The following is a 23,123-nucleotide window of genomic DNA, read 5'->3' on the forward strand; positions in this document are numbered from 1 at the left end:
CTCGGACCATGCCGAGGTATTTCTTTTAAATTTATGTTTTTCAAAAAAATCAACTCATATTACGAGAGGTGAGTTGAGCCTCGGACCATGTCGAGGTATTTCTTTTAAATTTCTGTTTTTCAAAAAAATCAACTCATATTGCTATAGGTGAGTTGAGCCTCGGGTCACATAACGAGGTATTTCTTTTAAATTTCTGTTTTTCAAAAAATCAACTCATATTGTGAGAGGTGAGTTGAGCCTCGGACCATGCCGAGGTATTTCTTTTAAATTTCTGTTTTTCAAAAAAATCAACTCATATTACGAGAGGTGAGTTGAGCCTTGGACCATGCCGAGGTATTTCTTTTAAATTTCCGTTTTTCAAAAAAATCAACTCATAATGCGAGAGGTGAGTTGAGCCTCGGGTCACGCTGAGGTATTTTCAATTTCTGTTTTTCAAAAAAAAAAATCAACTCATAATGCGAGAGGTGAGTTGAGCCTTGGGCCACATGCCGAGGTATCTTTAATTTCTATTTTTTTAAAAAATGCAACTCATAATGCGAGAGGTGAGTTGAGCCTCGGGTCACGCTGAGGTATTTTCAATTTATGTTTTTTTAAAAAAAATCAACTCATATTGCGAGAGGTGAGTTGAGCCTCGGGTCACATGCCGAGGTATTTCTTTTTAATTTCTATTTTTCAAAAAATCAACTCATATTGCGAGAGGTGAGTTGAGCCTCGAGTCACACGCTGAGGTATTTTTCAATTTCTGTTTTTCAAAAATCAACTCATAATGCGAAAAGTGAGTTGAGCCTCGGGTCACGTTGAGGTATTTTTAATTTCTGTTTTTTAAAAAAAATCATCATCAACTCATAATGCGAGAGGTGAGTTGAACCTCGGGTCACGCCGAGGTAGTTTTCAATTGCTTTTTTTCAAAAATCAACTCATAATGCGAGAGGTGAGTTGAGCCTCAGGTCGCAAGCTGAGGTATTTTACGTTTCTGTTTTTCAAAAATCAACTCATATTGCTAGAGGTGAGCTGAGCCTCGGGTCACATGCCGAGGTATTTTCAATTTATGTTTTTCAAAAATCAACTCATATTGCGAGAGTTGAGTTGAGCCTCGGGTCACGCTGAGGTATTTTTTAATTTCTGTTTTTTCAAAAATCAACTCATAATACGAGAGGTGAGTTGAGCCTCGGGTCACGCTGAGGTATTTTTAAATTTCTGTTTTTTGCAAAAATCAACTCATATTGCAAGAGGTGAGTTGAGCATTGAGTCAAGTCGAGGTATTTTTCAATTTTTACTTTTCAAAAAAAAAATCAAATCAACTCATATTGCGAGAGGTGAGTTGAGCCTCGGGTCACATGCCGAAGTATTTCTTTTAAATTTCTGTTTTTCAAAAATCAACTCATATTGCGAGAGGTGAGTTGAGCCTCGGGTCGCATGCCGAGGTATTTCTTTTAAATTTATGTTTTTGCAAAAATCAACTCATATTGCAAGAGGTGAGTTGAGTCTTGAGTCAAGTCGAGGTATTTTTCAATTTTTACTTTTCAAAAAAAAAAAACAAAAAATCAAATCAACTCATATTGCGAGAGGTGAGTTGAGCCTTGGGTCACATGTCGAGGTATTTCTTTTAAATTTTTGTTTTCGAAAAAAATCAACTCATAATGCGAGAGGTGAGTTGAGTCTCGAGTCATGCTGAGGTATTTTCAATTTCTGTTTGTCAAAAATCAACTCATAATGCGAGAAGTGAGTTGAGCCTTGGATCGCACACCGAGGTATTTTTCAAATTTTGTTTTTTCAAAGATCAACTCATAATCCGAGAGGTGAGTTGAGCTTCGGGTTGCATTTCGAGCTATTTTTGATTTCTGTTTTTTTAATAGAAAAATAAAGAATACAGATAGGACAATCGAACAAAATTTAGTGCTTTTAAGTCTTTGCTCTATCCCTGTTTCACAGCGATGAGCAAAGAGGGGCAGCTGTAAACACAAAATTTTGTCCGGCTTTAATTTTCAAAAAAATAAATAATAAATACAAAAAAAATTCAAAAAATTACATTTTAGCCCCTAAACTTTCTCAAAATTACATTTTAGCCCCATATTTTCCTAAAATTGCATTTTTGCCCCAGAAACTTTGCACCCGTTACAATTTGGTCCTTCTAGGCATGACAAGACCGCCCCCAATCTGCGTTCTTGCGTGCACCGCTTTCCGCGCCTGGCACCTCCAATGCATGGCCTCCCTTCTCCGCTGCCGCCTGGAAACAGAGAAGAAGGAGACAAAATGGAAAGCTTAAAAAGAAAAATTGAAGAGAAAAAGAAATGGGGATTCGGCAACGCAAAAAAAAAAAGCAAAAGAACAACAAAAAAACAGAGAGCAGTATGAAAACTACCATTCGGCCTCCCCTCCACCAAAGTCAGACCAACCACCGTCATACCTCCATTCCACCGTCACCCCAACCTAAACCGAAACCCAAATCTCTCCAATACTCACCTTTGTTCACCCTCATCAACCCAAAAAGTAACAACCAAAAACAAAACACAAATCACCTTCTAAGAGGAGACGTCGATGGAAAGGGCATGGCCGAATGACAAGAGAGCAGCGACGGTGACAGCAGCGACCAGAGCGACCTCGTGGGCGGTGAAAGGAGCTAGAGTCGAACAAAGAATAAGAGAAGAAGAGAGGAAAGTAAAAAGAAGAAAAAAAGAAAGAACAAAAATTGAAAGAAAAATAGAAGAAAAAAAAAAGAAAGAAAGAAAAAAAAGGAAAAAATAAAAAATAAAATAAAATACAAGAGTCGGGCCAACCTGACCCGACGATCCGGATCCGACCCGAATAGCAGACCCGACCCGTCCTGCCAGCAAGCCACACCAACAGAAACAGCAGGCTTGTCCAGAAAAAAAAAACAAAAAACAGCAGGCCTACAGCCCAAAAAAAAGCAGGCCCAGCAGCAGGCCACAACCCAACACCCCAGCAGCTCCAACAGGCCAGCTCCAGCAGCAGATTCAGCCCAACAAGTAGCAGGCCAGACCAGTCCAGCGTCAGGCCCAGTGATCAGCAACCCAGCAGCTTCGGCCCAGTCCTTTGGCAGCCCATAACATCAGCCAAACAGCAAAAAAAGGGCCCGAACAGCCCATAACTTTGGGTTTTGGTAAAATTTTTTTTATCTTTTAATTTTGCATAAATATTTAAATGTTGTCTGGTTTTTAATATTATTGCATATTTTTAAGTATTTTTAATTCTTAATTTTATTTTATTTTAACTTTTAAATTCGAATAATTTTGATGCATAAGGCAACGAACCGATTTAATATTAAGTTATCGAATTTATCGCTATGTTGGGTCAATATCGATGGCTCGTGTCAAATACGGAACGCCCTTTTAAAAAAAAACCGAAAACATTAAAAAATTCTCGTGTTTTAAAAAAATGAAATAAATAAAAATGAGAATTTCTCGTGTTTTAATAGAATCACGATTAAATATTAAATTAAATCGATTTGACACTAATTCGATGATTTCATCGCTATGTTGAGTGAATATCATCAGTTCGTGTTAAATACGATACCTCTTTTCAAAATTTTCGTGTTTTCAAAAAATTTATTGTGTTTAAAAATTTTCGTGTTTCAAGAATTTTCGTATTTTTAAAAAATTATCGTGTTTAAAAATTTTTGCGTTATCAAAAAAAATTTTCGTGTTTCAAAAATTTTCGGGTTTTCAAAAAAAAAAATTTCGTGTTTCAAAAAATTTTGTGTTTTCAAACAAATTTCGTGTTTAAAAAAGAAATTCTCGTGGTTCAAAAATTTCCGTATTTTCAAAAAAAATTATTATGGTGTTTCAAAATTCTCGTGTTTTAGAAAAAAATCATGTTTCAATCGGATCTCGATTAAATATTAAATTGAACTCGCATTTTTGAAAATTAAGACAACGCGCATTTAACGAGATACCAATTTTGGGCGTCGCGAGGGTGCTAATACCTTCCTCGCGCGTAACCAACTCCCGAACTCAAATTTTCTCTGGATTTTAACGTGGACCTAAAATCACCTCTTTTTAGAAAAATTTTAAAAATAATTTTTTCTTCTAAAAAGAAAATTTTGAAGGTGTCCGATCACACCTATAAAAAAGATCGGTGGCGACTCCCCTTTTAAATAAAATCGAAACTCTGTTTTTAAATTTTCAATAATTACTTCGACTAGCGCCCGTGCCCAAATTTTTAGGTCGCTACAACAACCATTTGATTGTTGCACTAAACTGCTTTTGGCATAATATTATTTGAACCATACCATACCATCTATTCTCAATTATCAAAATAAAGAAATAGAAATGGGGGTTCCACTATGCCATTCAATAATATATTGATTAGTAATTGATTCATTATTTTCGAATTAACCCAAAATCAAATTTCATCTAATTAAACATATATACCTTTGAGGATTTTCTTCCTTGTTTTTCATTTTCTAAGAAAATGAAAATAAATATAAAATAAATACGAAACATCTTAATTTTTCGATCAATATTTTGTTTTCTTGGTTAAAATTAAGCAATCATAAGCCCTATAAACCTAATAGCCTCATCTTTCAAAAAATAAATAAATATTAAATTTATCAAACCATTAACTTGAGCCTGAGAGCCTTCTATATGCACATACATCTCAAAAAGTAGGCCAGAAGAAATTAAGTTAGTGAAACCTAAAGTGGTTATGTTCTTATTTTTGAGTTAAAATTGTGAAATTATGTAAAGTAAATTGATTTAGTTAAGTGGATAAGTATTGTACTTGTATGTGTAAGGTTTTGGGTTTGAATTTTGTTAATTTTGCCCAAACCCTATCTTTGAGCTTATAGATTAAATATGATTTTTACTCAATTTATGATAGAATGAACATACTAATTTAGTGGTAAAATATTAGTTTACTTATTGGTCTTGTGTTCTAATCCTTGTGTGGGTGTATTGACAATATTTTTGCAATTTCCATTTAAGCCATTAATTTATTTTTTTTATTTTTTTCATGTTCCCACATTCTGTTTCACGTTTCTTTTTTTTCTTTTTTTTTTTAAATTTTATTTTATTCCTTCCTTTGGTTTTTTTTTCTTTCTTTCTCCCTTTTTCACACTTTTTTTGTTCCTTGCCGCTCCTTTTTGCTATTTTCCCCAAACAAATTCTTGTGCAATTTTGGTTCTTCTTGTTACTATTTGTCAATACTATTCGGCTTGTAACCCTTATTTTCTTTCAATTTCATTCTTGCTGTTTCAATTCTGTACGTAGTCGAGGTAGGGGAGACTATTATTTTTGTTAGTTGATGTGCAAATTGAGGGTTTTCCTTATAATCTTTGTGATGGAAGTAATTGTTGATTTGTGGTTGATGTTTGGATGCAATAAGGAAAAGATCGTGAGACGGTTGGTTCTCCAACGATTTAAGTTCTTATTAAGTTACTGTTCTATTCAGAGGTGAGTGTTTCCACGGTAGTAAGGGCGGTTTGTTTTGTTTTTGGGTTTGTTTGGCGTTGGTTTTATTAAATTAGCTAATTGGATTGGTTGAATTTCGGGTATTAATCAGTATTAATTGTCAATTTAGGTACTGGAATACGTGGTTTTTGAGCCTACATCGAAATTTGATAAGGTGTGTAATAAGAACTTGAGACATCAACAAACGGCTGAAAGCCAAAAATTGGGGTTGTCGATGCCACACGAGAGTGTGACAGGCTGTGTGAGCCACACGGTCTAGACTATTTAGGGGCCACATGGGCGTGTGAGTCCATTTTTTGAAAATTTATCGTAAGACTGTTTATGATGTGCGATGTGTAATTAGACCTTCCGCAGGGTCCATATTGCTTTAAAATGACTTGAAAATAAGGTATTTGTTAGTGTGCTATTATATGTGATGTGTTTAAGGTACATAAAAATATATGTATGAACTGTGTCTATCAAATCTGATGACATGTATCTGTGTTGAAATGTTGTGTATGAGTTTATAATATCTGAATATGTTAAATTGTAAATCTCTAAATTTGATATTTGACCATGCAAGTGACATTGTGGTTTTTTCTGGTTTAAGTGATTCATATTATGATATATCTGTTTGTAAAGCATGAAAGCCCATGCTTACTGGTTTCTGTTAAGTATATGAATCCATATTCAACATGCTTATCGTTCTGATTTTGTATTTGCATACCATGTCACATTGCATGGGTTGGGATATGAGATGTTATGGAGGAAGTGTGATTCTAGCAGTATTACTGCATCTTTTGGCTGTGTAATCGCAATATCTGTTATGGCAGCTTGACTTCAATTTTAGTGGCTTGACCATATATATTTGATTATGGTGGATTACCGCAACATTTCTGTCTATGAGTGGCATACCACCACGACTCGGTGTGATTGGATGGATGAACTATTATAGTCCTAACTGGTGTGATTGGTTGGACGGAATTGGTGTATAGCGGATGTGGGTAGGATCTGTGTCTGCAACTGTATCTAAATCTATGTCTGCATTCGTAACTGAACCTGTATATGCATCCGTATTTGATTATGATAATAAATCTGATTCCGTATATGAGAATATGTTTGAACCTGTATCTGAAAACGTATATGTTTGTGTATGTGTTCTGACTTGTTGCTTGGGATGTGTTACACATTGGGCTTCTAGCTCACTCGTTTGTTTAATATGTTTCAGGTGATCTTCTGACATAAGATCGAACGACGTGCGGGAGCTCGAGTTGTTACTCAGTTAATTAAAAAATGGTGATTTTCGTAATTACCTATTTTCTATTTTTGGGGATTGTAATCTGTTTTTGGTTTGTTTTGGTTTTTGTTTAAATCGTCGGTAATTGATATTTTCGAATGTAAAACTGTAAAATCAGACGAGTTAACAAAATGAATTTCGTTTTTAAAGCTAAAAATCTGAAAATTTTTCTGCTGCAAATTAAGTAATTTCTTAAGTGTTTTTCTGTAAATAAATAAATAAATAAATAGTTTTTAACAAATGTTAGCATTAACCGGAAAAGATTTACCCAAAATTGATACTTTCAAAGCAAATGAATTTGAATTAAATTTCTAGGTTTGAAATAAGTGTTTTCGGACTTAAAGTTTTTCTAGACGTTTGTGAGAATTCTACCAAGTTTTATGCTTTTGAAATTCATAACTAAATTTGATTAAATAAAATTTTTTAAACAAACTAATGTAATTTCTCTAAATTCTAAAGTAGCATCTCCTTGCAACTTTATCAATTTACTCATCACAATGTCTTTTTCCACTATTTATCTTTATTATCCTACTCACCACCTTGCTCTTTTAGTTATTTTATTTACTATTCAGTCTTTGCCTTATTAAATCGCCTTTAATCTGGTCTTCAATTGAGTTCCTTCTTAAGGCTAAGCTTATAGTTATATTGATACTTCCATATAAATGGTTTAAAAATTTAGCTCCGGTTGAGATATGAAATTTGTCATTAAAGGAAATTGAGAAAGATGAAATAAGGAATGGAGGATTAGAGTCCAAAAGAATTTGGTCTTCGATGAAACTATAAATAATGCGCCCAACACTTTGGGCCGGATCCTCGTTCTATTTTTTATAAATTTGAAATTTAATTTTTATAGTTTTACTTTTAAGAATTTAATCTCTCTATTTTTAAAATTTCAAAATCAAGTTCAGTTGTTAATTTTGTTAAAATTGTTTTGTTAAATTCAAGTTTTAGTTACATTGCTACCAAGTGATTTTTTTTATTTCAATTTCTCACACCAACAAATTTAACAATATTAACAATTGGATCTCAAGTTTAAAATCTGAAAAGTAAAGGGACTAAATTCTAAATTTACAAAAAAGAACATGTATAACATATTTTAACCAAGCTAAAAATAATTAATAAGAAAGCAAAATTTAGATGAACAAAATAAAGAATTAAATGAATAAAATAAATGGTATAGTCATTTAACTATTCATAAATAGTTAAAAAGTAATCATTTAACTATTTAAATTTTTGGTTATTTTTATAAATGGAAATTGGGTAACAAGAAGATGAGGTGACAGTTCTAAAATGACATAATAATAAATCTAGTCTTCAATGTTTATATAATGTATTAATTTGATCTTAGTTCTAAAAAATATAGCCCTTAAAGTTTATATATTATGACAATTTGATCATAATTCTAAAAACTTAAAAGAAAATAACATTAGAAATATGAGCCAACTTTATACTTACATTCTTCCGATAACCCCACCATTCATTGTTGAATATCCAACATTATTAGTCAACTCGTTTAGTTGACAATTCCTTTCCTTAAATCTTTCAAATAAACGGACAACGATTTTGTAACATCAATCTTAAGCATAGTCTCCATGTTGTAGACAAAGTACCACAAACAATACTTAAAATTCAACTAAAAGAACTCTAATGAGCATTCATCATACAAACAATGCATGAAGAAAAAAGAGTAAGAACATGTTTGGTTGGATACCGATCCAGGCTTAATGCATGAATTCGTCTTTAAAATATATCAATTTTGATTTATAATTTTTTTTGGGTCTAGATCAAGACTTTAAAGTATGAAACGTTAAATGCTTCAATCCTTTTACGTTTAAGAAAACTGATAAAAAATTTGGACTAATGTAATCATGCCAAGTTGCAAACTTTTTCCACCTCGTGGAATTATCATGCAAATACGTTGAATTTGAATAAAAACCAGTCTCGATTCCTCATTTCTTTTCCAATGTCATCTTGTTTAAAGTTGAAGTTTTGCCCACTGGAAAGAATAATTTAGATGTTTTCCTCTCTTAGCCGGTTTATTTGAAATCAGGGTTTGTCGAAGGGGTTTATTACTGATGGTTGTCCAATGTCCACCTGAACCTTGAAATCGCACATTAGTTTCAAGGGTATCCAATGTTATTGCAAAATAAGGGCACCCATATGTATTTCCAATAATCCTTGGAGTATAGGGAAAAAACAATATTGGGTGTGCAAACTTCGTGAGTTTTGAAATTAATTTTTTAATTGGATGGTTAAATGTTCAAATTAATTAAAATTGTATGTATGTTTTGATGTGATTTTGAAACTGTTGATACATTGGTGTAGACTCGATTTGAGTTTTTATAATGGCTTGAAAAGGACGAATGCACATCAAGAGTAAAGAATGGAAGTCTTGATGATTTAAGCAGAGAGAAAATAGAGAAATTCATATTGAGAATGTAGAGCTGAAAAAGGAAGGGAAACAGATGAATTGGAAAGGCTAGAGAGTAAGGTTGAGAATAAAAAGAGAAATATCAATATTTCAAAGTTAAATTGGCAAAGTATAGGAATGGATCAATATTATGGCAAAGTATACAGTGTCAAGAAGACAGCTAAGGAATTATGGACGTCATTGGACCATAAATACAAAACCGAAGATGCTAGAGCTAAAAAGTTTTTAGTTGCTAAATTCTTAAATTTTGTAATGGTTGATTCTAAATTAATTGTGAATCAAGTGCAGGAACTTCAACTGATCATTCATGAAATTCCTGTAGAAGGGATGGTTATAAGTGAATCCTTCCAGGTGGCAGCCATTATTAAGAAGTTACCCCCTACTTGAAATTACTTCAAGAATTATCTAAAGCACAAAAGAAAGGAAATGTCAGTGGAAGACCTGATTGTCAGACTTCGGATTGAATAAGACAATAGAGGTACTGACAAAAACTTCAACAAAGCAGCAAATGTCAATAGTGCTAAGGCAAATGTGTTAGAAGTCAAGGAGGACTTCAAGAAGGGAAAACCAACCTCAAAATGGGTCTAAATTGAGACCAAAAGATGGCGTTTCCAAGAAGCAAAAATTTCAAGGGAAATGTTTCAATTGCAACAATATGGGGCACAAGTCATCTGACTGTAGGATTCCAAAGAAAATTAGAGTTAACGAGGCCAATGCTGTGGAAGATATTTCTAAGGAAATGTCTGATATGGACTTATGTGCTGTGATTTTTGAAGTCAACATGATTGATTCAATTCCAAGAGAATAGTGACTTGATACTAGTGCCATACGTCATATCTGTTGCGACAAAGACTCTTTTTTTAAGTTGGTGCCTTGTGACAAAGGGGAGAAGCTCTATATGGGAAATGCGGCAACTTCCAAGATCAAAGGGAAGGGTATTGTGACAAAGACAACGAATACGAATGTTGCTTCTTCTTCTGTTTATATGCTTGAGTCATTTAATTTATGGCATGGTAGGCTCGAATATGTTAAGTATGATACTTTACGCAGATTAATTAATTTAGAGCACATTCCTTCATTTTACATTAATTATAATCACAAATGTGAAACTTGTGTTGAGGCAAAATTAACAAGGTCTTCATTTCAAACTGTTCAAAGAAGTATAGAACCATTTGATCTAATACATAGTGATGTTTGTAATTTAAAGTTTGTTCAAACCAGAGGAGGGAATAAATATTTATCACCTTCATTGATGATAGCACAAAGTATTGCTATGTATATTTTCTTAAGAGCAAAGACAAAACTATAGAGAAATTTATTCTCTATAAACAAAAAGTTGAAACCCAGCTTACCTTTTAAATAAGGCTCCTCACAAGAAAATGGACAAGATACCATATGAGTTATGGAAAGGTAGAAAACCTTACTACAACTACTTGAAATTTTAATCAGAAAGTTTGTCAAAAGACTTTATTACAAATATTTCTTATAATAGGAACCTCAAGCCAAACATAATTTGAATTTCTAAAATAATTTAAACTCTAAGAAAATCTATTTAATTAAAATATATCTAACCTCAAGGCGATGCGTTTGAAGGTACCCATTTTTACATGTATGACATCAAACTGCCAATGTTCCTTGGTTTAACAAGGTCTTGCTTGACCCCTCATCAAGATCCTTATTCGCGTAATGGATCCTACAAACATAGGCCAAAATCCTGTAAGTTCAAAAGAACTTAATGAGTTTCTTTATCGCATTACTCAAAAATAGACCCCATTTTACAAGGTTAGTAAATGAAAAGAAACTAAATACCTTTAACTCCTTGATTCTTTTGGGACGATTTCTCTTAATCTGGAATGACAGAGTCCAATTCATTTTTCGAGCTTGTACATTGGTAAATAGATCGCTAAGCAATCTTTCCTTGGTCGATCCTATAGTCATTCGACTAGTTTGGTGGTTTCTCAGATGTCTAATTATAATTTCGAACACTGTCATTTCTTCACATACATTCTTTCTTTCATCAATCCCCTATAAAGGATATCCATATACTCATAACTTTTATGTTTAATCCTTAATTACAAATTTTAATGGTCAGTTACTAGTATGGATCCTCTTTTTCACCATGTACTTATAAGGTTATCCTCTTAAACTTCCACCCTAAATGCCCTTTGGTTATGTCATTCTTGGTGAACATTCCAAATTTAACTAGTCTTTGATACTGTATATCTGTTACTGTACTGAATATTGATACTGCAATGGGCTAAGGCCCAAATGCATGACTGCTTCTGTATTGTAATGGGCTAATGCCCTAATTGAAACTGAAACTGTACTGAAATGGGCTTAGGCCCAGATTGCGATTGCCTTCTGACTGTTTGCTTTATATGGGATTACACACTGAGTTTTCATAAACTCACCCTTCTGATTTGACTATACAGGTAATCCACAGACATAGGCAGATCGGTGCGACAGAGGACTCAGCAGTGGCCACCCGACCTATTTAGTTCAACTTAGTATTTAATTATAATTTTGATTTTATTTTGGGGGTATTTTACTGTAATAATGGCCTCTTTGGATTTTTATTTTTAATTTGGGGTTTTTATTATTTTGATTTACAATTTCTAGTACTAGGGATAATCGAGTTTTCAAAATGGATCAAACATTTTAACAAAATTCGCACAAAGATACAAACTGTTTTGAAAAGCTTTTGCAATAACTGACGTTTTGAAAATTAATAACGTTTTGAAAGAGAATAACTTTTGAATACGAATCACGTTAAAATTGATCGACACGTCTTGGAATTAAGCATAAGAGAGTGTAAAGAGGTGGTAAAGATAAGAGGTTTTTTTATGACAACTCATTTTTCGAAAAACACTACCATGTGACACCGCCAGATTCGACTATAACGTCCAGGTCAGGTTGGGGGTGTTACATAAGTTCTCCTCAAAGAGAAATAATTTTGACAAGCGTAACACTTGGATAATCCTATTAGTACATCTTCCTATTAATAGGTTCAACTAACCCCTTTTTATAGACTAGGCTATCCGAGGTACGTACGATTGAACCTCCCTGTATAAACTACAGTTGCAACGAAGCCTTATAAGTGAATGTCTCATTACTTTTCCAAGATCTTCCTCTAACACACAGTTTTTTGAAGCATTTTTTGGCATTTCTTAGTGGCGGATCCTTATCTATGGTCCATGGGTAAATCTTATTTAATTTGCCTATTTACAAGGCCTTACTACCGTGTCATTCCAATATTTGATCGTTGTTGAGTTACCACCATATGCCCTATCGGCTTCCATATTTATCGTTTTGGTAGTCTGTTCTCGTTTATATTACTTTTACCTTTTTCGACGGATTCCTCAAACCCATTGGCTAGCTATTACTTGCCGACACTTGCATTTTTCTTCTAACCCTTTTTCCTCATTTGCGTGATTTTCCATGATTACTATCATAGTAGACTACCCCATTTTTATTATCCTGACGGACAACCCCGCATTTATTATCCCGATAGACTATCTCATTTTATTGTCTCGATGGATTACCCCGCATTTATTGTCCCGATGGACTCCATATATCACCATAGCCTAGCTATGATCTTACGCATCTTACTCTATGTTTAATGTCCTAGCAGACTCTTTATGTTGCCTTAGTCGAACTATGGTCTTACACATCTTGTCCCATGTTTAATGTCCTAGCAGACTCTCTATGTTGTCATAGTAGAGCTATGGTTTTACACATCTTGTCCCATGTTTAATGTCTTGATGGACTCTCTATGTTGTCATAGTAAAGCTATGGTCTTACACATTATACCCCATTACAACCCATCCATTCTGTCTTACTTCTAACCTTGATGCTCGAACACCATAGTGTCCCCTCCACAAGGCCCGGAGCTTCGCACATCACGGCTTGCACCCATCAATCTCGAATTGCAGTAAACGAAAATTTCATTTCCCAAAATCATCCAACCAATCCTCCACATCGTCAAATCCTAACTTCATCTAACTCGTCATTAATTTTTCCTCTGTACTCCACCGTTACAAACATGCAATACATGCATTTCATAAACATATTATCATGTAGAGGTGATCATGGGCCGAGTCGGGCCCAAGTAAAAAATTAGGCCTATTTGCTAGGCTCGGGCCTGGCCCAACCCAAAAAATGGGCTTAAAAATTTTCCCAAGCCCGGCCCGAATAAAAATGCTAAAACCCGGGCTCGACCCGACCCACCCATATTAAACTTTTTTATGTTATATTAATTTTTTTCATAATTTTTAAAAATATATAATACATCAAAAATACTAAAAACATTAAAATAAATATTTCTGAACAAATTAAAAAATAAATTTTAAAAAATATGTATACTTAAATAATACTAAGATAGATGCAACTTAACAAGAAAATGTCTCTAAAATAATAACAAAATTAACAATAAAACAAGTGTTATACAATATCCAAACAATAACAACAAAATAGTAGTAACATAATAGTGAAATGGTAGCAAAATAGGAAGAAAACAATAAGAAAATATCATTAAAATAACAAAAAAAATAGAAGATTTTTTTTGTCATTTAGTGAATTCGGGTCAGGCGCGGCTTAGGTAAAAATGCCTTACCCGAGGCCCGGCTCCAAGCCCATCTTTTGGGCCTATATTTTTGTCCAAATCCTCTCACTTTTCGAGTGGGCCTTCGGGTCGAGTCTAGTGGATCGTTTATGATATAGATTAATTTAAAAAAAATAATTATGAAAATGGTTTAATATATAGATTAATTACAAAAATGGATTGTTTTCTACAGTGTTTTTGGATGCTGCCAACATGTCAAACGACACCCAAAAAAATACCTGTACCCTCTCTAAATACAAATCATATACGATACTAGTAAGGGAAATTTTTAAGGTAATGCCACCAATATGTCAGGGGACATCGATTTGAATTAAAAAAAACTTATTGTTTTAAAAAAAATTGAAAAAGAAAAAAATAATAAATTTTTTAGATTGAATCAATAGCAAGCAAAAAAGAAAAAGAGAACTTTGTTTGGTGATTCGAACAGTGAGGTGGCGTGTTTAACCGCAGGGAATGACATAACTCTAATTGGTATGATCCGACGATGCGAAAAGAAGATCGAAGAAAGAGTAGTTCGAAGCTTTGGTCATTGTTTTAGAGAATTCAAAGTTGGCTTCTAGGAGATTTGAACTATAAAAATGAACGAGAAGGAGGAAACCTCTTATTTGGTGTCAAAATCAACATAAAAGTCCACCGTGAATGGTGACATTGGTGGCTATTAAGTACAGTGGCTAGGGTTTTCAGTTGAGAAGATGAAGGAAAATAAAAGAAATAAAATAAAAAACAAAAAGGAAAACATGAAAAGGAAATAAAGAAAGAGAATAATAATAAAAAGTTGTGGGCCCACACTTTTGAACAAATCTGCAACCACCGTATTTGTTATGTGTTTAGGGAGAGTAGGGTATTTTTTGGGGGTTTTTTTATACTTTGACGACATCGCTTAAAAAAAAATATTTTTTATTTCATGACTAAAGGTGGAGAGATTTTAAGGTGGTGTCGCTTGATACATTAGTAGCACTTAAAAATATTGTAGAAAATAATTTATTTTTGTAATTAATCTACATATTATATCATTTTTGTAATTAATTAATTATTATTATTTTAATAAAGCTTAATTATTTTTGCATTTTTATGTGTTTTGTAAGTTTTATTTTTTATGTATTTTGAAATTTACAATAATTTATTAAATTTCATTAAATTTTTGATTTTTTTGAATTTGTTTAGAATGAGGATGAAATTGATACAATATATAAAATTTGAATTAATTGTGAGTGTTAAATTTATTATTATGCCAATTTTAAAATTGTATTCTCATCTCATCTTACTATTAGACAAAAGAAATTGATAGAGTAATGAAGGAGGAGTGGGTAGGCATTTAACGTGTGATTTTGTTTTCTATAATTGTGATGAAGATGCAATTAATTAATTGATTGAGATTGAAATGAAAAACTTGGATTTCACAATAATATAATAAATTTTGTGGGCAAAGCCTTGTGCAATTTGATATAGACTTCAATTATGAAACTCAGACTTGACCAACCCGCAAGTTTGGATTGCTTTATTTCCAATTGATAGATTTTAAAATTTATAACTTATAAATAATTTAATTTTGAATGTCATAATTTGTTTTACTTTTATGACAACACAATTTAAATTTCTTTTATAAAAAGAATAAATTATATATTTAATAAACTTATTTTATATTTTGTAATATTATAAGAATTAACGAAAATATCTTTTATCGACAATTGAATAACTTTTATCTTTCTTATTAAATTTATAAACCTAATGCTCATATTCTAAAATATTTATTCCAAAACCCAAATATATTATACTAAACCCAAACTCAAATAATATACTACTTATTACCCGAACTCAAAATAAATTAATTATAACCCAAATCTCAAGTCTAAAAAGAAAAAGAAATTAAATCTAATATCGAAATACAATTGGGAAAAGTTAAAACTCAATTCAAAATCTACTTTAAAATTATATTTTATTAAAATATTAAAATTTTAATAATATTTTTGTATTGTTAGTTATAATTATAAACACATATTTTAATATACTATTGATGCTATACTTTTTATTATTATTATAATCTATAATATAACAACAACTATTATATTTACGCTTATAAAATATATTATTTCATTATATATATAATATTATATCACATGCTATATTAGTAGAGTAATACATAATATATTAATTATTTTCATATATTATTGTTTATTATACTAGTTGAAATATACTCTAAGTCCCTATACTTTTCATATTTTTGAAAGTTAGCCCTCCTACTATATTATATAATGCTATATCATATTATATGGTATATAATATATTAATAATTCATATATATGCATCAATAATTAAACATTATAATATCATGTAATACTATATATTTTATTAGAATCTATAATATAATTATAGTTATATATAATAGTAGTACATTATATATTAATTATTATATTGTTTGTTATTATACTGGTTGAAATATGCTCTAAGTCCTTATATTTTTCATACATTTGAAAGTTAATCCTCCTACTATATTATATAAGGCTATATCATATAATATATATATATATATATATATATATATGCAACGATAATTAAACATTATAATATCATGTAATATTATATCTTTTATTATAATCTATATTATAATACTTATGTATGTATTAATATTTTAGTAATAGTTATATATTATAATTTTATTTTATGTATTAGTAATATACTAATTTAGTATATCGGTTTAAGGTCAAACTAGGTAATCAGCTTTGTAATAGTTATATAATATATTATTATATTATCATTAAAGTTTAATTTTATAGATTTTACTAATTATTAAATTTATATATTTATTACACATATATAATTATAGTATTAAAATATTTTATATTTAATTAATATTTTAAAAATTTATTTCACTTTATAATTTAACAAAAATTATTATTAATTACTTTTCCAGTTAATAAAATTTTAATATAAATAGGCAATACTTATGAATACATTTAAAAAAAAAATAAAGAATGATAATTTATTTATATTTTAAATAACATCATAAAATCATATTAATTATTAATGTCTATTATGGTTATTCAGTTATAAAATTCGACTTTTTTGGATTTTGAGTTGGATTTATCTTGGGCTTAGGCTAGATCGGTCTTGGGCTTGAGTCTATTATGGGCTTAGGCTTTCTCGAGCTCGGGTTCTATCAAGCTAGAATTTTCTTAGGCTTGGACTTTTTTCAGACTCAAATTAATTATGAACTCAGGCTTTCTCGAGCTGAGATCATTATAGACTCGGATTGGAACAGGCTTATTTTGCTAGTTTTAATGAAATTAATCTTAAAATTATATATAAATTTTGATTTAATATAATTATATATAATAAAAATTTTAATTCAATAACACTTATTTATATTTCATAAAAGAAATTACATATGTTCATGAAAACCTCCAATATTTTTCAATCAATAAAATTATATTAATAAAAACCTAAAAAGACATTTTTGAGTCGGTAAACTTGAACACCTAATGCATAAAGACACCAAACACGTCCACCAACGTGTTTACATATTTAAACACAACAATATTATTATTGTCAACGATAAATACTTTAATTTCGATCTAAAAATATACATATTTATGGTTTACATATTTCTAAAAAACTTTTATAATCTCTAGATTTGTCTTCCTAATCTTTGGATGGCTAATGAATATTGGCCCAAAGTTGACATTGAATTAGTTTCGCTATGAGGTAGGGATGACATTGCTGAACTCAGAATCTCGGAGACAAGGCAATCAAAGACTTCCGCCGACTTTGACCTTTCCCACTAACACTTCTAATTTTATTTCAAACTCTCCAGATGAATCTTTAATCCATACTAATATTAGAAAGGTTGACCAAATAAGCTCTTCCATTAAATAAAATATTTTCTCTATTAAAGTAATCAAATATGGATTTAAGAGCCTTCTAAAGTTTGCTCTATGTAGCACTCTGTGTCTGCTCAAGGTAGCACGTTTCTCATCCATTTGGTTTTTATTGATTTTGATTTTTTGGTTTTTCTTTCATTTTGGGGACAAGTATTAGGCGGTGTGAGTTTTGATAAGAGTTTTATTTGGGAATACCATGACTATGGAGGAGGAGATGGCAGGTTTGAATATTGATGATGGGGAAGAGGAGGCGATGGGTCCAAGTGGATATTAGGAGGCTTTTGAAGCGGAGAAAGAAAATTATGATCTCATCACTAAAGTTTACTTATGTGAATTTTAGGTATGAGAGATTAACTCTGTTTTGCTCCTTGTGTGGGCATTTGGATCATAATGACAATTTTTGCCCGATTAGGCTTAGTCATGAGTTGAAAGTGATGGAACTTAGGTGGGATATATCCCTGAAGGTTGAAACACCCCTAACTCGTCCCCGTTACCAGATTAGGGTTATGAAGCATTACCGTACAATCAGAGACCTTTAACATCATAATATTTAAGTAAATTAAACATATCATAATCCATTCAATCATATGCATTATGTCCCTAAATCGAGCCCTCGAGGCCCTAAAAATAGCTTTGAGGCAATTCAAGACTAATTTGAAACAAAACAGAAAGTTTAGGAAAAAGTTGCGAAGCCCTAGATTGTGTAATTTTCAAACAAGGGACACACGGCTGTGTCCCAGCCCGTGTCCTCGCCTGTGTAACTCATTGAGTAGGGTCACACGACCGTGTCACACGCCTGTGTGCTAGGCCGTGTAACTCTCTGATTTGAAACTTAAGATATTTTCATATGACACACGGTCATCTCGCCAGACCGTGTGTCTCACACGGCCGTGTGACAGCCCGTGTCCAGGCCGTGTGAACCCAAAATGTACCTTAAAACTCAAGTTTACCAAATGTGCTTACTTGAGACACAAACCTACCATTTTCCAACCAATTTACTTACTCAAAACACACCTAAGCAAGACCCAAACATGCCAAAATCACACAATTCAAAAGCTTATCCAATGTACCCTTATTGGTACCACAATTAAACATCTAAACAATTCAACCTCAATGCCATCGTTTCATATTCCATACATAGATCACATACCTACCATTCAACCGTTTCATTCACACTTCAATATACCAAAAAGTTACCTAATCACAAGACATTCACTAATAACCAAAACACATTTATATCATCATGTACCAATTATTATCATAGGATATTAAAACACACTAAAAGATTGACACAATTTCAAAACATCCCAAGTTACCAAAATAATATTCAACCCTATACATGCCATTTATAACCATTTCCATAAATATAAAAACTACCAAAATGGATCGATGGATAGTGTGATCGTGCTCTGACGTTGATTCCAACCATTCGAGCTTTACGATGATCTACAAAACATAGAAAACAATTATGTAAGCAACTAATGCCTAGTAAGCTCAAATAAAGAAACTTAGACTTACCGAACATAAATGATTAAACCGTTAAAACATTGCTCATTTAAAAATTAGGCACACTTTTCCTTCCTAGTCACAGCACACTACAAGTTTAGTAGATGTATTAAAGAGCGTATCCAACCAATTAAACATGAAACATATCAATATGAGTTCAATACCCAATTCCTTAATTTATTACTGAATTGGTTCCCTTTTCATTTCGTATTCATATACCAACATTTTCTATTTCATGTTTCCATAACATAGTTCATTTCTATACACATACAATAAACTAACTTTTCCTTTCAATTGCACATTTCATCATAAACCATATCATTACTCAAAAATCATCGTTCATTTCATTTACATACCTTTTTGTTTTAACCCTTAGTTACTCATTGAACCAAAGAGAATAACATCGAATACTTGAAATAATATTTTTAGTACAGCTTACTTGATACAATACACCAGCATAAAGCCTACTAGGCTCAAGGCTAGATACAACACATCGGCACAAAGCCAGCTAGGTACAAAGCCTGATATAATACACCGATACGAAGCCTGCAAAGCTTAAAGCCTAATATAACACACTGGTATGAAGCCTGCTAGGCACAAAGCCTGATATAATACAACGGTACAAAGCTTGCTAGGCTCAAAACCTGATAAAACACACCGACACGAAGCTTGATAAGCACAAAGCCTAATGTAATACACTGGCACAAAACCTGCTAGGCTCAAAGCCTGATATAATACACCGGTATGAAGCTTGCTGGACTCAAGGCCCGATACACTATCTCCAATTCAACTCAATTTCATTATTAATTTTCGTCAACCAATATTCAATAATTACAAAAATCAAAATCATTAAAATAAACAAATATCAATGAAATTTAATATGACATATTACAAATAATGCGAATTTACCTTGACTGAAAGGGTTACTAAAATGTAGTCGAGAACTAGTCTGAAACATTAGCTTTTCCTCCATTTAAAATCCGATTATGGCGTTTCTTGATCTAAATAATAATTCAACCCAATTAATACATTTCCAGCATTCTAACAAGTAGTTTTATGCAATTAAACCCTTCCATTATCAATTCACAAAATTACCCTAACATTTTGTCTTTTATGTAATTTAGTCCCTACATCCAAAACATGCAAATTTACCATTTTTAACTGAAATTCATGTTAGTCGGTTTTCCTTTAATCTTATAATGTCCCATATTTTTCCTCATTTCACAAAATTTATATTAAATTTTAATATTCAACAATTTAATCCCTAATCATTAAATTAATCAAAAATCACTTAACAAAATACTTATAAATAACAAATAATACTTCAAATTCATCATTTAACATCTAAAATCACAAAGATTCAACAATGGCAAAATTCAATCTTTAATAGTTTCAAAAACAAAGGTACGGGTTTGTAACATCCCTTACCCGTAGTCAACACTGAAATAAGGTACGAGGCATTACCAGAACCCATACGCTTGCAAACGTATTTAACCGAGTTATAAATTTCATCTAAATTAAAATTTTCAAAATTATTAACATGCTTTTATAATTTTTCATAATATATCCTCAAAATATTATGATCATAATAATTAGGGCCTACGAAACTCGATACATACTCATGCAATTTAATGCTTCATTTCCATTTCATTATTTCGATATTTCATGTACCATCATTTTCATGAATTTTGTACATACCAGTAATAGTTCATTTCAAATTCATGTTATCTCACTTCAAAACTTTACCCGTTATATCATTTAAATATCAATGGTTACATTTATTTCAGATCAATACCAATAATAATTCAATTCCATATTTTCTAATACCCTTATTATTTTCCATATTTATCCCGTTGAATTTCTCAGAAATTCGATGGATTTTCAGAGGTACACTTTTAGTGTACAATTCCGGGTCCGTCAATTCATATTCATGTGCGCACATTTCCATTTCAGAGAGCACACTCCCGCGAACCTCATCCTTACAATGGGATTACCACCGAGCTAAATCCCAAAGATAGCACACTCCATGAACCTCATCCTTACAATGGGATTACCAGTCGAGCTAAATCCCGTAATATAAACTCGAGAGTATTGTCGGGATTACCACCGAGCTAAATCCTCGCAACGACAATTACTCTAATGAGCTTGGATCCGAATTACCAGTCAGCTAAATTGACCCTAATTCGGATTACCCGTCCGAGCTAAATCCATTTTCCATATATTCTTTGGGAGGGCTATATCAGGATAGGATCACCCGTCCGGGCTAGATCCTTTTTACCATCAATTCCTTTTCAAAGATCCATCAAATTTTCCTTTCATTCAACCGGGATTTATTTTCTCTTTTCATCAAGAATATCAATACTTCATCAATTATCATACAATAAACATCCAAATCATATTCACATCAAGAAAATATATTTCAAGCATTTAAGAATATAATTCAAGTTACACGAACTTACCGGGCTAAATTGTAAAAATACTAAAATACAAGAGCATTCTGGTAATTTTCCATTTTCTCGATTTTCTACCCGATCTTGATCTAAATTAATTTTTAATTTTAATAAAACAACTCATTTCATGCAAATTGATCATTTTTGACATTTTTCCAAAATTGCCCCTAAAATTTTACTTTTATTCAATTTAGTCCTCGAACCCAAATCATGCAAATTAACCATTTGTAATGCAAATCCATGATAGCGTAATATTCATACATTTATTTTCCTCCTCTTCCTCTCCATTCCACATCCTTAATTTATATAACATGCTTATAAGTAATATTGTCTATAATTTTCACTATTTTCTTGTAAATTTATTCAAAGCTGTCAATTTGAGTCATAGTTACTAAATTATTTGTATCTTGAGCTACAGAAATACAAATTAAGATCCGTTAATTTTCCCTGAAACTAGACTCACATATCTTCTTGCCATAAAATTTTCAGAATTTTTGGTTCATCCAAATGGTACAGTTTATTCTTTAAAGTTTCCCCTGTTTCACCGTCTGACAGTTCCGACCACTCTTCACTAAAAATGAATTATCTAATTGTACAGAATTTGGATGATGTTTCCGTTTGTTTTTTTTTCTGAAAATAGACTCATCAAAGATTCTAAGAATATAAATTTTATCCCATAATTATTTTTTTTTAAAATTTTTAATGATTTTCCAAAGTCAGAACAGGGGAACTCAAAATCATTCTGACCTTATCTCACATAACCTATTATATCTCATAATTTATAATTTCATTGCTTACACTGTTTCTTCTATGTGAAACTAGACTCAATAAGCTTTAATTTCATATTTTATTCATCCTATAATTCTATTTCCACAATTTATCGTGATTTTTCAAAGTTAACCTACTGCTGCTGTCCAAAACTGCTTTAGTGCAGAATATTGATTACTAAGTCTATAACACTCTTATTTTCTTTTTTTACACTATTTCTCAACACTTTCTCTTATTTTCTCTTCACTAACATATCAAGAACATATAACTTTATATAATAAAACCCTACATTAACATCAATCTCACACTTTTTCAATAATATCAAACTCAAAAATATATTGAAATCATGATGTTCTTACCTTGCTCAATTGGCTTCAATCTTTAACTTGATTTTCTCACTCCTCCAGCCTTTATTTCTTGAATCTAACTTGATATTCTAGCTCCCCATAGTCTCTTTGTCAATTTTCTCTCTTGGTGGCAATGGAAATTTCTTTGATTTCTAAGTAAAAATGGTGGATTTTTGGTGAAAGGACCAAATTGTAAAGAAAGCAAAGCTTTCTTTCTTCTCCTCTTCTTCTCACGTTAATGCATGCAAAAATGGTGGGGATGGCTACTTTTCATCCTTCTTTCCACATATATATATACTAAATAAATTAATAATAAAATAATATCATTTAAAAAAAAATCAAATTAAAATATTAATAAACTAATATTTATTTATTTATTAATCTAAAATATCTCCAACATCATCCTTATCTTCTAGA

At 31.6% G+C, this 23,123-nt stretch overlaps 1 long non-coding RNA gene across 1 annotated transcript; it reads left to right on the top strand.

The window, feature by feature from the left end:
- The first annotated feature begins 5,215 nt into the window (after nucleotides 1–5,215).
- Nucleotides 5,216–6,786, top strand: LOC105767750 (uncharacterized). Its single transcript, XR_008196000.1, has 3 exons — nucleotides 5,216–5,411; nucleotides 5,539–5,583; nucleotides 6,637–6,786. It is a non-coding gene; the product is annotated as an uncharacterized LOC105767750 (long non-coding RNA).
- The last annotated feature ends 16,337 nt before the right edge of the window (nucleotides 6,787–23,123 follow it).

The sequence above is a fragment of the Gossypium raimondii genome, chromosome 5, assembly GCF_025698545.1.
Source record: "Gossypium raimondii isolate GPD5lz chromosome 5, ASM2569854v1, whole genome shotgun sequence".
NCBI lineage: Eukaryota > Viridiplantae > Streptophyta > Magnoliopsida > Malvales > Malvaceae > Gossypium > Gossypium raimondii.